The 16,511-nt window shown below is 45.2% G+C and overlaps 1 protein-coding gene across 8 annotated transcripts in view; it reads left to right on the plus strand.

Annotated features, from left to right (window-relative positions):
* The first annotated feature begins 11,643 nt into the window (after positions 1-11,643).
* Positions 11,644-16,511, plus strand: part of csde1.S (cold shock domain containing E1 S homeolog) — a 58,080-nt gene continuing 53,212 nt past the window's right edge. For 7 of the 8 annotated variants that reach the window (XM_041583725.1, XM_041583728.1, XM_041583730.1 and 4 more), the window contains exon 1: positions 11,644-11,795. The gene's annotated coding sequence lies outside the window, so the exon portion shown is untranslated. Of the gene's footprint in view, positions 11,796-11,851; positions 11,875-16,511 lie in introns of those variants that run through there. The other variant, XM_041583726.1, reaches the window with a different exon arrangement.

Below are 16,511 nucleotides of genomic sequence, written 5' to 3' on the forward strand. Positions count from 1 at the left end.
TATTGGAGTCTATGGGAGACAGACTTTACATAATTCAAAACTTTCTGGATAGCAGGTTTCCGAATAATTGATCCCATACCTGTATTTCATAAGGGTTTGGGATTGCCTTACTTAGAGCAGCATACAGTAGAGTCGACATTTCTACTTTGTCAATGTTCAAGCTGAATCATGTTCTGCTGGCACAGTCAGTAGAGTGCTATTCATTATAGCGATACATTTCTCTGGAATGCATATGAATAATTTGCTTTCAAGTAATAAAAAGAGAGATCATGTGTTCTCACTGCACTATAGAAAATTCTGTGTTACTTTAAGGGAGTCATTTATTAACACTCCAATTTGAATTGTTGCCACTGTTCTTTAATTCAAATTATGGCTTCAAAAACTCAAAAGTTTTACATTTAGTAAGCACAAAAAAATGGAAAAACTTGCCCTTACTTGTGCTTCCTCAGCAGTTGCTCACTTTCAAACAGTTCAGTTGTTTTCAGATTGTTCACCAGAAATAGATTTTTTTTTTTTTCATCGGGGGGGGGGGGGGGGGACATTTGTCGAAGGCCCGATGATTTTTGAGTCTTAGGGTGGCCCTGCCATTGTACTCACTCTGTAGCCAGGCCCCCACTGCTGTCAGGAAGCTGTAGAATTAGGTGGGGAGGGGCGGGGCTCCTTCTACACAAGTCTTTCCCCTCCCCAGCTTCTAAACTATTGGTAGTTTCATGAAGTCCTGGTAGAACTGCATGGTGATTGGATAAGCTGGGAGGACAGGTCAAATTTCACCCTCCAGCCTATCCAATCCCGGTGTAGATCTACTGGGATTTAAGAGGAAACCAAAAGTATAGAAGCTGGGGAGGAACATGCAAGCACTACAGGTCTACCCACTCTACCTGATTCTGCAGCACCCTGAGAGCAGTGGGAGTGGGGGGGACTTTCCTGTTGACGAAGAAAAAAAATAATTTGTATTAGTAGAGCAAATGGGGAAAAAAATGGGACCCAGGAACAAAACAACAATATTTTGTGAGACGCACACCTGCACCAGGACAATCCACAAGCTGTGATATTTCATAGAGCAGGCTTAGAGCACCTGCTAGTGTGACACAGTCACACAGATGCAGTCACAGCTGCTGTATAAATATACTACACAGGGCCGCCCCACTAAAGGGGGGCCCGGCTGTGCTGCAAAGTTCATGCGCCACCAAAGACCTGAAGTTGGAGTCCTGAAGCTGCGAAAAGACCTGATGCTACGAAAGGAGCCGAAGGAAACTGAAGAAGAAACTATGGTAAGTTCCACTGAACGCCAATGTTTTTATTTTTTTATTTTATTGAACCCTGGCCACCAATGATTTTTTTGAAACATTCTATGGGGCCTCTGGCCACCAATATTTTTGTAAAAACTTTTATGGGGGGCCCTGGCCCATTTTTTTTTACATTTATAGGGGGGTCCTGGCCACCAATGATTTTTTTTTAAACTTGTAGGGGGCCCTGACCACCAATTTTTTTGGAAAAAATGTTTATGGGGAGCCCTGGCATCACAGTTTTTTTAAATTTAATGGGGGGCCCTGGCCAGCAATGGTTTTTGTAAAAACTTTTATGGGGGCCCTGGCGCCGTGTTTTTTTTTTTAACTTATAGGAGGGGCCCTGACTACCAATGATTTTTTTTAACTTGTAGGGGGGCCCTGACAACCAATGTTTTTTTTAAAACTTTTATGGGTATCCCTGCTGCCAATGCTTTTTTTTAATTTATAGGGGGGGGCTGATCAAATTTTTTTAAATCGGGATCTGGGATGGGGCTTGGCTGGATCTGGGGTGGGTGGGGACCAGAGGGCCCAGAAAATTTTGCTGTATGGGGCCCCGTGATTTCTGATGGTGGCCCTGTACTTGGAACAGTGGCTTTGTTAAAAGATGGGAATACGGAACTCGGGTGGCCCGTATACCATCAGCAGAAGTAGCGGAGGACTGGACAGTTGAGGGAACAAGGAAGCAACGATCTTTGTGAGAGGAACAATTGGTTCTTGCTCTTCACTAATGTGCCCCTTAGGAAGGATGCTTCTGGATAGGGCATCAGCCTTTCGGTTTCTGGAGCCGGGGCGATATGTAAGGACAAAATTGAGTCTTTGGAGAAGATTAAAATGTCGTCCAAGTACATGACTACGGATTGCCCCAGCTCTGAAGATGTAATTTAGAAATTCTTGGAAGCAGGGGCATTGAAGAGGCCAAAGGGCATTACCAGATATTCATAATGCACATCTCTGGTGTTGAATGCCGTCTTCCATTCATCGCCCTCTCGGATGCGGATAAAGTTGTACGCTCCTCAAAGTTCCAACTTAGTGAAGATCTTAGCTCCTCTGAGTTGATCGAAGAGCTCAGAGATGAGAGGCAGAGAGTATCGTTTTTTAACCGTGATCTTGTTCAAGCCCCTGTAATCTATACAGGGATGCAATCCGCCATCATTCTTCTCCACAAAAAATAACCCTGCCCTTGCTGGAGAAGATGAAGGTCTAATGAATCCTCGCTGGAGGTTATCTTGGATATAATCCCTCATTGCGGAAGTCTCAGCAGGAGATAGGAAGTAGGTACAGCCTCTGGGGGGCATGGTACCAGGTAGAATTTGATGGGACAATCATAGGAGCGATGAGGAGGGAGAATCTCTGCAGACCTTGCAGAAGTCATCTGAAAAGTCCTTGTACACTGAGGGCAAAGACTAAAGATCAGCTGCAGAGAGGGACACCTGATGAACACGCAGGCAAACAGTTCCAATGAGATATCTGGTTGTCTGACCAGTCAATTGAAGGATTATGCAGACGGAGCCAGGGTAGACCCAGTACTACAGGAGTTGATGGGCAGTTTATTAAAAGAAAAGATAATTTCTCTCAATGTAGAGATCCGACTGTCAGTCGGAGTTCTCCAGTTGTCTCCGACATTATCTCAGAAGTTAGTGGTCGATCATCTATCGCCAAAACCCTAAGGGGATTAGATAGAGGGAATAGGGGAATCTTTAGGAAAAAGCGGTAAACATGAAATTTCTCTTGCCTAATTGGGGGACACAGGCACCGTGGGGATGAAGATCCTGCAGCTGGAGACTGGACACTAAGTAGTTAAATTTGAGTCCTCCTCCTGCTCTGGGCTTCATCCCCTGTCTCCTCCTAACCCTTCAGTTTCGTTTAGTGTCCTCAGAAGGAGACACATATCATGGTGGCTGGAGCAACTGATCAAGACTCCGTGTTATGATCATGCCACACTAAGGGGACATTGATTAGTTCAAGAGCCTCTCCAGCTATTACCTACTATGCCCTACAGCCTTCCCGCTCTACGGAGGTTTGCAGGCTTGCTCCTATTTCCCTGCGCTGCTTCCCACTCTTCGGAGGCCTGCAGCAGTGCCTTACATCCACCCAGGGTGTAGAGTCTAATACAAATACAGATATATGTGGAGCTGTTGTGTCATATATTTAATTTGTATTTGCTTATAGGGAGATCTCTTCAAAGGGCAAGGATCAGCTGGCATCTTGGTAAGTAGGTTTTTCATATTACCTCAACTCTTAGTTCCCACTACACTCAGACACCTTCCATGTCTTTCATTCACCCCCCAAAGGCTCTCCGTTTTGGCTCACTCCTTTCTTTTCTCTCTACGTCTCTTTCTCCCGCCTTTCCTCAATGGCGCGGCTCTTGCGTTCCACGCTGGAACGCATTTCCGCTTCCGCCTATACGGCGCTCACGTGGGCGTCTCTCTCTTTCCTCTCCCACGCCACACACAGGGAAGCTGCTCCAGCGCCGGCTCCGTGCAGGTTTCTCTACGCACACACAACCCTGATTCCTACCACCCACTCGGCTGCGCTTCTGACTCCCTCTCAGGCGACTGAACAGGGACTGGAAAGGATCTTCCCACCGCCTCTCTAGCCGACAGGCAATTACCCTTCTCTGCCTCATAGCATCTCAGGCTTAGGCTTCAGGGCCACTTACCCCAGCATTTGCTCTATCTCCACAGGCTCTTTGCCACGGAGATCCTTCTGCCATCCCTCCCCTACAGTAAACTGGGGACCCCTGTCTCATAAAAAAAAAAAAAAAAATTCTGTTTCACTACTGCAAGGAGCATTATGGCAGACAGAACAGAAGAGCCCAGGACCTCCAAGTCCTCAGCTCTTACACGCTCCAGTCGCAAATATTCGGAAGGGGATTTTTACAGTGAGAGCTGTGAAGATGTGGAATTCTCTCCCTGAATCAGTTGTACAGGCTGATAAATTAGATAGCTTTAAGAAGGGGTTGGATGGCTTTTTAGCAAGTAAGGGAATACAGGGTTATGGGAAATAGCTCATAGTCCAAGTTGATCCAGGGACTAGTCCGATTGCCATTTTGGAGTCAGGAAGGAATTTTTCCCCCTCTAAGGCAAATTGGAGAGGTTTCAGATGGGTTTTTGCCTTCCTCTGGATCAACTGGCAGATAGGTAGTTAATAAAAAAAAAAAAAGGTTGAACTCGATGGACGTGTCTTTTTCCAACCTTACTTACTATGTTACTATGTTAGTATGTTACTATGCTCCCATACACAGATTTCTTTTTTGGCATGCACACAATGCAAGGCAAAATTTACAGCTGCTTCGGCTGACTCAGTGTGTATAGCATGCAGACCATCAGAACCCTCGCCACCACCCATGGCCAGCACTTCTGAATCTGAGTTGGTTAGGGCCCTATCCCTCTCACTTGCAGGCATTCAAAATCTGGCCCGCATTCCCGAGACCCTAGACAAGGTCCTTGAGCGCCTTTCCCAACCCTCTAGGCTGGATGACCGCCCCACTGGCACCAAGGCAAGCTCCTTCCCCTCCTGATTCCCCAAGGGAACAATTTTCTCCCTCCGATGAGGAAGGCCAAGTCCTATCAGAGGACGATTTTGACCAGGAACACCTAGATCCAGATCTAGACACTCCTAGAACACAAAAGGAGGTCGAAGGCCTCATACAAGCGGTGCTCAGTACCCTGAATCTCGAAGACTCTGTCACTGTGGTTGATCCAACTAAAAATATATTCAAGAGACATAAGAAGAGCTTGTATGTATTCCCAGCATATGAACAACTAGACGAGTTAATCAAGGCCCAATGGAAACACCCTGATAACAGGGTACAGATCTCCAGACGATTCTCTCAGACATATCCCTTCCCTCAAGAGTGCACCGATCTCTGGGCATCGCCCCCAGCGGTAGACCCTCCAGTTTCCAGACTGTCCAGCAACACTACCATCCCAGTGGCAGATGCGGCAGCATTCAAAGGCCCTATAGACAAACGCCTGGAAGGGTTTTGCAAGTCAGCATTTTCAGCGGCAGGCTCTGCCTTTCGGCCAATCTTCGCAATTGCCTGGGTTGCAAAGGCCATGGAAGTCTGGGTGGAGCACGTAGCACAACTCATTGGATCTGAGGATCCCACTACAGACAACCTCCTGTCTCAAATCGCGGATGCTACCTCATACATAGGCAACGCAGCAATTGATGCAGCGAAGATGGTGGCCCAGGCCTCAGCACAATCTGTGGCGGCTCGTCGGTTCTTGTGGTTGAAAACATGGTCAGCCGACTTAACATCCAAACGTTCACTGGTCAGCCTTCCCTTCCAAGGGAAATTGCTCTTTGGAGCCGAACTTGACAAAATTATCTCCCAGGCAACGGGCGGTAAAAGCACCCTACTCCCACAGACAAGAACCAAACAACCTCCTTTCAAAAGACAGCCCTTTTTTCGTCCCTTTCAGGCAAGGCCAAAGGACAAAGACACAAACGGATAAGCCCAGCTCTAATTTCTGTTCACTCTATCAAAACAAACAGAGAACCAGTTGGTCGTCCAGCAAGGCCCCAACAAAACCCTCTCAGGACAAGTCCAACTCCACATGAAGGGGTGCCCACCCCCCAAAGGGATTCCCCTAGGAGGCCACCTACAATCCTTTCGGGAGGTGTGGAAAACAAAAGTAAGGGACCAGTGGATCCTTCGGGTGGTTTCACAATTACTCTTGATAGACTTTACTCAAAGGCCACCTCACCGATTCTTCATCTCAAGGTTACCTCGTCAAAACATAGACAAACATAGACAAATTCCTCAGGGTCATCCAGAACCTTGCCACAGCAGGCACAATACAGCCAGTACCTACAACAGACTACGGCCGGGGCTACTATTCCAACCTCTTCATGGTGCCCAAAAAGGACGGGTCCCTGAGACCAGTCCTGGACCTCAAAGACCTCAATCCCTTCGTCAAAAAATTACATTTCAAGATGGAATCAATACAGTCTGTTTTAGCAGCCATGAAAGAAGGCGAATTCATGTCCGTCATCGACATCAAAGACACCTACCTTCACATACCCATTCACCCGGCACACCACCAGTTCCTCAGATTCTTTGTCAACGGAAGACACTGGCAGTTTGTAGCACTTCCATTCGGACTGTCATCAGCCCCTCGTACCTTCACCAAGGTGATGGCGGCAGCACTGGAGGAGCTAAGCCTAAAGGGAATACCTGTCGTCCCTTATTTGGACGATCTACTCGTAAAGGGCCCATCCACAAACATTGCACATCGCCATACAGCCCAGGTCCTACAGTCCCTGGCAACCTTGGGGTGGCTGATCAACTTCAACAAGTCCACCCTAGTTCCTACACAGATGATAGAATACCTAGGCCTAATATTGGACTCCAGGAACGTGAGAGTCTTTCTCCCACGAGACAAGGCCAACACCTTACAGGACAGGGTACGGAACCTCAAGAGTACCCCCTCTGTGTCTCTTCGGATAGCTATGCAAACCCTAGGGACGATGGTAGCATCGTTCCCAGCAATTCCCTATGCTCAATTCCACACCAGAGCGCTTCAACACGCCATTCTACTGCAACAACGCAAGGATCGGAAGGATCTCGACCGACTAATTCTCCTCCCACACCGAGTAAGACTCTCGCTCGACTGGTGGCTCCAGTCCCATCGCACAGCAGGAGGGAGACCCTTTCCCCCCTACAACTGGATAATTCTCACAACGGATGCCAGTCTACGGGGGTGGGGAGGTGTACTCGAACAAGCGACGGTCCAAGGAATTTGGGACCAGGAGGAGAGACTGCTTTCCATCAACCTCCTGGAACTGAGGGCGATTCGTTATTCTCTAGAATACCTGACTCCCTTACTCCAGGGTCAAGCGGTGCGGATACAGTCCGACAATGTAACAGCAGTAGCGTATATAACCATCAAGGAGGCACCAGAAGCCAGGCAGCCCTTCGGGAAGCAAACCAAATCCTAGCATGGGCAGAAAACAGCGTTCCTGCGATATCGGCAGTCCACATACCAGGAATCGACAACTGGATAGCGGACTACCTGAGCCGAGAAACGATAGATCAGGGAGAGTGGAGTCTTCATCAGGATGTCTTCCAACTCATAGTGGACAGATGGGGACTACCAGACATCGATCTGATGGCGTCCCGAAACAACCGGAAAGTTCCAAGGTTTGTGGCAAGAAGCTCAGATCCACTAGCTCACGCGGTGGACGCCCTTGGTAATCCCTTGGCAGTTCACCATGGCATACATATTTCCACCCCTGGCCCTACTCCCAAAAATCATCAAGGAGATAAAACGAGAAGGCACCCAGACAATTCTGGTAGCACCGTTTTGGCCCAGGAGGGCGTGGTTTGCGGACTTAGTGCTGTTAGCGAAGGACGACCCATTCCATCTTCCTCTGCAAGAAAACCTACTAACACAGGGTCCCATCGTTCACCCGAATTCTCATCAGTGGGCTTTAACGGCATGGCTATTGAAGCCCTAGTTCTCAGGAAAGCGGGAGCTCTAACAGAAGCACTCCCTACCATGCTGAGGGCGCGCAAACCTGTTTCAGCCAAAGCATATCACAGAGTATGGAAGATATTCATTACTTGGTGCGAACACAGAGGTACGGATCCTCAGACAGCGAAAGAATGAGATATTCTCTCCTTCCTGCAAGACGGAATGACGAAGGGCCTGGCAGTCAGTTCATGAAAGGTTGGCGCTCAGAAGTAATATCAGAACTTTTCTTCAAGGTGCAATTCGCATGGCACCGCCGTACCGTTATCCTGTACCACCCAGCGGAACAGGTCTGCAGAGCTGCCACCTGGGCGTCCCTTCACACTTTCACACGATTCTACAGGCTACACACACAAGCCTCAGCCGAAGCCAGCTTCGGGAGGAAGGTGTTACAGGCTGTACTCAGTTGAACACCTTGGGGTTCTCAGTGTCCCGCCCTCTTGGGTTTGCTTTGGGACATCCCCACGGTGCCTGTGTCCCCCAATTAGGCAAGAGAAAGAGAGATTTTTGTACTTACCGTTAAATCTTTTTCTCTTGTCCTATATTGGGAGACACAGGCCTTCCCTCCCTGTTTTGACACTGATATATAATATAAGTTAGTTCTATGGTTGAAAATATGTTACAAATTTTATATATAGTTTTCCTAGGGGTTTTTTCGAATTCCTCTTCTGTTTTGGGTCATTATGCTCCTTCTTCGGTCGAAACTGAAGGGTTAGGAGACAGGGGGATGAAGCCCAGAGCAGGAGGAGGAGTCAAATTTAACTACTTAGTGTCCAGTCTCCAGCTGCAGGATCTTCATCCCCACGGTGCCTGTGTCCCCAATATAGGACAAGAGAAAAAGATTTATCGGTAAGTACAAAAATCTCTCTTTCCTGCAACCCCGCAATCAAGAAAAGCGAAAACATCGATAGTTTTATCAGGTAGCCGAATTTGTAAAGGCAAAAGAAACCGATGAGAGTTCTTTTGGGGCGCAGGTTCTATACCACCCAGGTAACATTCGCCAGTTCTACATGAGCGTGAAGATCTTCACAGGACAGTCGTTGGTAAAATGTTTTTTACTGCCACAATATAGACACAATCCAGCCAGCCGTCTCCTGAGTCTCTCTTGTTCGGAGAGGTGCATCCCTCCATAGGTTCCTCCAAGGGAGTGACAGGAGGAGGAGATGCAGGAGCGGTAAGGAGGGGTTTCTGAAAGCGTGGTGCCAGAGCAGGCAGAAATCTTCTACTACGCTCCTTATCAGATTGGTGCTCCCAGAGTCGGGTGTCTACCTTGATGGCAAGATCTTCCGCCAACATACAGATTTGGGATATTTTTGGAGGTTGCCGTGGGTTTGGACTTTCAAAACCCCCCAATTTTTTTTGGGGGGGTTATGCAAATTAGTGACATCAGCGGTCGGGTAACACACTGCCTACCCCACAGGCTGGAAACTAGAAGAGAGACTGAGAGAGAGATTGGCTGCCACCTGCTGCCACATGGTGGAAGTTCTCTGCTGAGTCGGATGATCGTGTAGTTAGTGTGCAAGACTGAGAGTATTAGTTTCCTTAACGGCAGAAGTTGAACTTAACTGTGGGTGCTTTGTGGGGACTGGGGAGGTACTGACAGAGTTCCCAGAAGGTCTGGACTAAAAATCAAAATAGGCCCTGGCATTCCAAGTATAGAGAGGCCCAATCAGCTCCCACCAACCCACAAAATAGTGACTTTCTATGGCATCTTATGGCAGCCCCTCTGGCATTTGCCAGAACTCACAGATTGCCAGTCCGGGCCTGGTTCCTAGCATGGCATAGTAATAGTGGATTGGCTGCGGAACAAAGTTTTTTTTGCACGTCTGGCCAGTTGTACTATTGTGACTGTTCGTTTGGGGGGTGATGCCCATCACCTCCGGTACTGTGCAGCCCTCCCCTCCGGACTTCAGCACAATTTGTTTCAGTATACAAATTGGGCTATCTTTGGGCTACTTCTAAAATGGCTTTTGGCTACTTTTTGGCCTTTTTTTATAGTCTTTGGCTAGTTTTGAAATGTAAACCTGGCAACCCTGCTCTCATCATGGAACCAAAACCTGCCTTGTCTGTCTGCACTCGGGCCGAGGCAATGCATTTAAATATATGGATTTTCAGCAACAGTGGAGAAGTCTTGCAAATTCTGACACTAGCCTAACACCAGCCTGTCTGTCAGTTGCAAGTGTCTTCCACCTGTTACTTCCAGTAATGTTTCAATAAATTAAAGGCTCCCCTGCTGACACACACCAATGGGAGAAAAATGCACGTCTAAAAAAATGACTCAATCGGTTTTGTACTGAGATCCACCTGTCACTGCCCCCTTTACAACAGCCGAGGGGGGTTTTATTACCAGAAATATCGAACTTTTTTTTTTAGTTACCATTGGGGTTAGGGTTGCCACCTTTAATGATGGCTAAAACCGAACATGGGGGGCAGGGCAGATAACATGGGGGTGGGACAGTGATGTAGGAACAGGCATGATGACATCAGAGGTGGGCACAATGATGTTGGTGGATTTATGACACCAGGGCAAGGTTATTGCATCATTTAGATGCAACTGCTTAATGATTAAGCCCAATCCTTTAATTACAGGTATGAGATCTATATTATACAGAAATCAGTTATCCAGAAAGCTCTGAAATACAGCAATGCTAATTTAGAAAAAAACACTTATTTTTTATTGATTTGCTTTTTTTTGTATCTGTAATAATAAAAAAGGTGAGTATCTTAGTATTCAAATGCTTTTCATGTACAGATTATTGTTCAGGTTTCATAAAGCTGAAAACCGAGCAGAAAATTCAGACCCGAACAGGCCTTACAAAAACCGAACTGTTCGGGTCAAAACTGAACAAGTGGCAACCCTAATTGGGGTAACCATATTTTCTGATAACCCTATAACTGACTCTGCCAGGTGGCAGCAGGGCTGCCATCCGGGGGGCACAGGGGTTACAAGTGTACCGGGCTCCGGGCCTGAAGGGGGGCCCGGCAGTGCTGAACATTTCAAAAGAGCCTGCCCCCTTGACAGCGCCGAAGCCGCGCCTCCTCCTTCCGAAGTCCCGAACAGCCGAAATGCAGAAGTGCTGAAAAGCAGAAGTCCCAAGGCGGCAAATAAACCTGCAGCCACGAAAATAGCCAAAGTCCCGAAGCAGCGAAAAGACCCGAAGTCACGGAAACAGCCGAAATTGAAGTCCTGAAGTGGCGAAAAGACCTGAAGTCACGTAAACAGCCAAAGTTTTTTTTAACTTGTAAGGGGCGCCCTGGCGCCAATGTTTTTTTAAAAAATATTCTTTGGGGCCCCAATGGGTTTTTTTTTAACTTATAGGGGGGCCCTGGTCCCCAATAGTTTTTTAAAACTTGGTGTGTGGGGGAGGGTTACCTTTTTTAGTGCTGATATCTGTGTGGTCTTTTAACTGTGATGTGGAGTGGGCGGGGCCCTGGAGACCCGAAAGTTTTGTTGTTAGGTGGCAGCCGTAGTGATGATAGGGTTGCCACTTGGCCGGTATTTGACCGGCCTGGCCGGTAAAAATGATGGTTGATCCCAATGTTATTAATAGGGAAAAAATATAAATATATAGGAAGGCCGGTATTTTTTTCCAGAAAAGGTGGCAACCCTGAGTGATGATGAATTTCGGCTATAAAATAAACCACACTTGAACATCATCACCCACATGACACGGGGTTGAGAATCCATATTTTCCCTTATATTTCCAGCAAGTACAGGCAGAAGGGGCATTTTGAATGCTACTGCTTCCCTGCAGTCAATGCCTCACGTCCCATGGGCCAAATACTCCAAACCACATTGCAGCGATTCCATAAAGAATAACAAAGCGGTTCGTCTACCAATGTTTACATAAGGTCCATACATAATTCGTATGTACAGAATTCACCGAAAACCATTGACTAGCCGCACATGCGTAGAACGCTTCTCCACCAGGGATTACAAGTTCTCGCGATAGATCCATGTTTTATTCCTACGTAATGTGCCGTGCTGCTTATGGCGGCGCTGGTGATTGTGCTGTGAGCTGTTGGGGTGAGTTTATCTGAGTTTTCAGGTTTTGTCTCGCAAAATTGACTGTACGCAATGTATTTATTACTGACAAATGATGGCGGTGAGTTCTGGGCTTTGGTGGGTTAAGGGTTTTTCTTTTTCACCTGATTATTTTCTAGGTTGGCACACGAGGCTGTGTTCGTCTGCTGTTTTTGCCTTCGTCACGCTGTAAAATTCTTTCTAGGAATATTTCCTCTACCAGTAACACGCACTACGCACGCTTATTTATTTGTCCTTTTTAACCTGTAGTCCGCGTAACTCAAATCACTCAGACAATTACCAAGTTCTCAGATTTTATACCTCAAACAATAGTGATGCTTATGAGCTCTCAACCAAACCAGTGTCGTTTTATTGACTTCCAGGCGGACAAAGGGCAGCGCAGTAGGGGGACAGGGCGGGGCCTGAAGCACAGTGACCAATGACAGAGCGGGCGGGTCAGCCAGTCCGCAGCTAAAGGGTTAGGTTGAAACAGTCTGGATTGTGATGTGTAATGCTGGGCTCTGTGGGGGTTGTAGTTCTTCCGCCCGTTTATTTAATGTTAGAGCCGTGTTCTAAGAACTACAACTCCTAGATTGCATGGCGTTCCCGGCTGCGAGAACGTGTTTACTGAAATGCAGTGATCTATTTTTCCCAGCTGCTCTTTCGCAATACTGGTTGATAAACACCTCTGAGCTGGTTGAAGTTCGTGTTATTTCATTAGAGTGCCGCTTATGTGAAATGTTTTCATGAACAGTGATGGGCGAATTTGTCCTGCTTCGCCCGCATCAATTTACATCGATTTTGATGCTCTCGTCAATTTTACTGCCCGCGTTAGTCAATGGGTGTCCGAATAATGTTGACAAGCGTCCAAATTTTTTTTGATGCTGGTGAATTTTTCCCTCAGTTTCACGAATTTATTCGCCGTCTGCGAACCTCAGAAATTCGCTGTGATTTTGCGACTGCCGAAATTATTCGCCCATCACTATTCATGAAATATTTGTGCTTGAAAATACCCTTTGGTGGAGAATGGTGTACTAGTTAAAGGAGAATTCAACTGTTTAAAAAAAAAAAAAAAAACCTACCCCCCAAGCATAGCTGCCCCTAACTTTTTACTCACCCCTCGGCGCAGATTCGGGCATCAGTTCCACGCAGCCATCTTCTGGGTCTTCATGTCTTCTCCTGCAGTTTTGAAGCATGCACAGTTGTCGCAAACCGTCAAATTGCTCCAACTGCGCATGCACCTCTTCGGTAGGGTTCTTTTTGAAAACTATTGAATTCTCCTTTAAAGGAGAATTCAACCCGTAATAAAAGAAACCCTCCCCCCCCTACCCTGGGTAGACCCCCCTAGGCAAATGCCCATAATATTCTACTCAACCCTCCATGCAGATTCTGGCCTCTGAGTTCACAGGCGCCGTCTTTTTCGAAGGGGTGAGGAAACAATTAGGGGCTCGGGGGGGCAGGGATGGGGGTCTACCCGGGGGGGGTTTATTACTGGTTGAATTCTCCTTTAAGTCAAAATTCAATTGGCCATGGACAGGGAAGTGTTCTCAAAACAGCAATGTCGGCATGCTTTTATCACTGAGTTTGTAACGTGTAGCATGTTCAGACTGAGACCTTGCGTTAAAGGAATTGTTCAGGGTAAAAATAAAAACTGGGTAAATAGGCTGTGAAAAAAAAAATGTTCCTAATATAGTTAGCCGAAAATGTAATGTATGGACAGGAGTGACTGGATGTCTAATGTAACAGCCAGCTCTCTTGGTTTCCAAAGATTGGTTACTAGGCAGTAACCAATCATTGCCTTGAAGGGGGGGGCACATGGGCCATAACTGTTTACTTTTGAATCTGAGCTGAGCTAAGGATCAATTGCAAATTCACTAAACAGTTATGTCCCATGTGGCCCCCCTTCAAGTCACTGATTAACTCGGTTAACCAATTTTCACTGTATTAGAATTTCAATGATCTTGAAGTTATTTGCAACTGAATGTCATTTGCCTTTTCAAATCAACAGAAGCAAAGGTTGCAAATCAGCTCTTGTCCAGTTCCCATAACACCTTGTATGCCCTTTTATTCTCCACAGATTTTTTTTTTTTTTTTCAAATACAGACCCTGCAAGGAATTTTTGGAATTAGAATTTTTTTTTTTTCTTCCAATTTAAAAACTGGCAATTGCAGAAGTAAAAAAAAATGCAAACAGTCCTCAAGCTTGTCACCCTGTGCCTTTCTGGTTCAACTAGAAGGGAAAACTAACAGCTTCAGTCAGGCCTGTATTTCCAGTGCATGGATCTCTTGGCCATAATGGCTGTTTCTTCATCTCTGCTCAATTACTCCCCCCCACAGCCATTTCAGATATAGGGGTTTTTGCAATTTGTTGAAGGTATTCTAATGAGCTTAGCTTTCCACTTTTTTCATACTCAAAAGGCTATACTACAGTGCCAAATGAAGATTACTACATGCTTGCTCATTCTACAGGAAAGTGATCTACATTTGATGGTTTAGGCAAAAGAGAGTTACACTTTTACACAAGTTTTAAGTTTTGCACTCTGTCTTGTCGAGGTTCAGATTTCATATATTTAGTTTATTAATCAACCCTGTTTTGGGACAGTAGCTCTGATCCTAAATGTATATCTACAATCTATGCAAGAAAGTGTGATTGGGTTTTGGATGAAAAGAAATAGATGGTTAATAGGCAAGGATTTTCCCTACACATGCTTAAAATCCATTATTTTCATAGTAAAGTATTTTTATTTTTAAAGGAGAAGTAAAGCTACCAAAGCAGTTTATTGCCAATACATTAGCCACAATAGTGCAAGCTATACCACTATATTTATTCTGCAGAAAGCTTTACCATACCTGAGTAAACCGCTCTAGACATTGTCATTGTTTGCTTAGGGTAGCAGCTGCCATATTAGTTTGTTGTGACATCACTTCCTGCCTTAGTCTCTCCCTGCTCACTCATAGCTCTGGGCTCAGATTACAACAGGGAGGGGAGCGGGAGAGCAGCAAACTGAGCATGCTCAAGCCCATGAGATTTAAGCTGATAACAGGAAGCCTGATACAGAAGCCTGCAATAGAAGGAAAGAAATGCTGTGTTTCTGTTGACAGAGCAGCATTACTTTGAGGGTTTACTGGTATATGTATATGAATCTTTCTGATAAAGCTTACTTACTTCTAACCTTTCCTTCTCCTTTAAAGGATAAGGAAAGTTAACATTTGGGGAGTGCCACCAGTCTCTTACTTGACATTCCAGGCCAGTGCTCCTGTTAAAGGAAAACTTTACCCCCAAAATGAATACTTAAGCAACCGTTTATATCATATTAAAGGAAAACGATACCCCCCAAACAATGTAGGTCTCTATAAAAAGATACTGCATAAAACTTCTCCTATGTGAAACCCTGCTTCATGTAAGCAACCCATTTTCATAATAATATACTTTTCTAGTAGTATGTGCCATTGGGTAATCATAAATAGAAAATTGGCATTTTAAAAAATAAGGGCCGCCCCCTGGGATCGTACGATTCACTGTGCACACAAAAAAACAAACTATGTCTTAGGTCACATGAGCCAATTAACAGACAGTTATGTCTTTTGCTTCAACACTTCTTCCTGTTAGTTAGAGCTGCAGTATTTCTGGTCGGGTGATCTCTGAGGCAGCACACAGAAATGGGGGTTGAAGGCAAGAGATGTAAAAGGACAATATTTACTTTAATATATATTCCAGTTTGGTAAGATTCTTTAATATTCCACTTAATATGATATAAACCATCTGTTGCGCAAGTGTTCATTTTGGGGGTATAGTGGCATCTATACCCCCAAAATCTTACTAAACTGGTATATATATTTAATTAAATATTGCCCTTTTACATCTCTTGTTTGAACGACCATTTCATGATGGTCTGTGTGCTGCCTTAGAGATCACCTGACCAGAAATACTACAACTCTTAAAGGAAAACTATACCCCCCAAACAATGTAGGTCTCTATTAAAAGATACTGAGTAAAACAGCTCATGTGTAAAACCCTGCTTCATGTAAATGAACCATTATCATAATAATATGCTTTTTTAGTAGTATGTGCCATTGGGTAATCATAAATAGAAAATTGCCATTTTAAAAAATAAGGGCCGCCCCCTGAGATCGTAAGATTCACTGTGCACACATACAAACCACATGTAAGGTCACATGAGCCAATTAAAAGACAGAGTTCTGCCTTTTGCTTCCTCACTTCTTCCTGTTACAGTTAGTGTTGTAGTATTTCTGGTCAGGTGATCTCTGAGGCAGCACAGATAGAGTCATGAAATGGTGGTTCAAGGCAAGAGATGTAAAAGGGCAATATTTATGTAAATATATATTCCAGTTTGGTAAGAGTCTTTAAGATGTCATTCAATTTGATATAAACTATCTGTTGCTTAAGTATTCATTTTGGGGGTATAGTTTTCCTTTAACTGTAACAGGAAAAAGTGTGGAAGCAAAATACAGAACTGTTTTTTTAATTGACTCATGTGACCTAAATGTTTGGTATGTTTGTGTGCACCGTGAATCCTACGATCCCAAGGGGCAGCCTTTATTTTTTTAAAATGGCAATTTTCTATTTAGGATTACACAGTGGCACATACTACTAAAAAAGTATATTATTATGAAAATTGTTTATATGCAACACATGAGCTGTTTTATGCAATATCTTTTTAGAGACCTACATTGTTCAGAAGTATAGTTTTCCTTTAAC

Source organism: Xenopus laevis, chromosome 2S (genome assembly GCF_017654675.1).
Source record: "Xenopus laevis strain J_2021 chromosome 2S, Xenopus_laevis_v10.1, whole genome shotgun sequence".
NCBI classification, from domain to species: Eukaryota; Metazoa; Chordata; class Amphibia; order Anura; family Pipidae; genus Xenopus; species Xenopus laevis.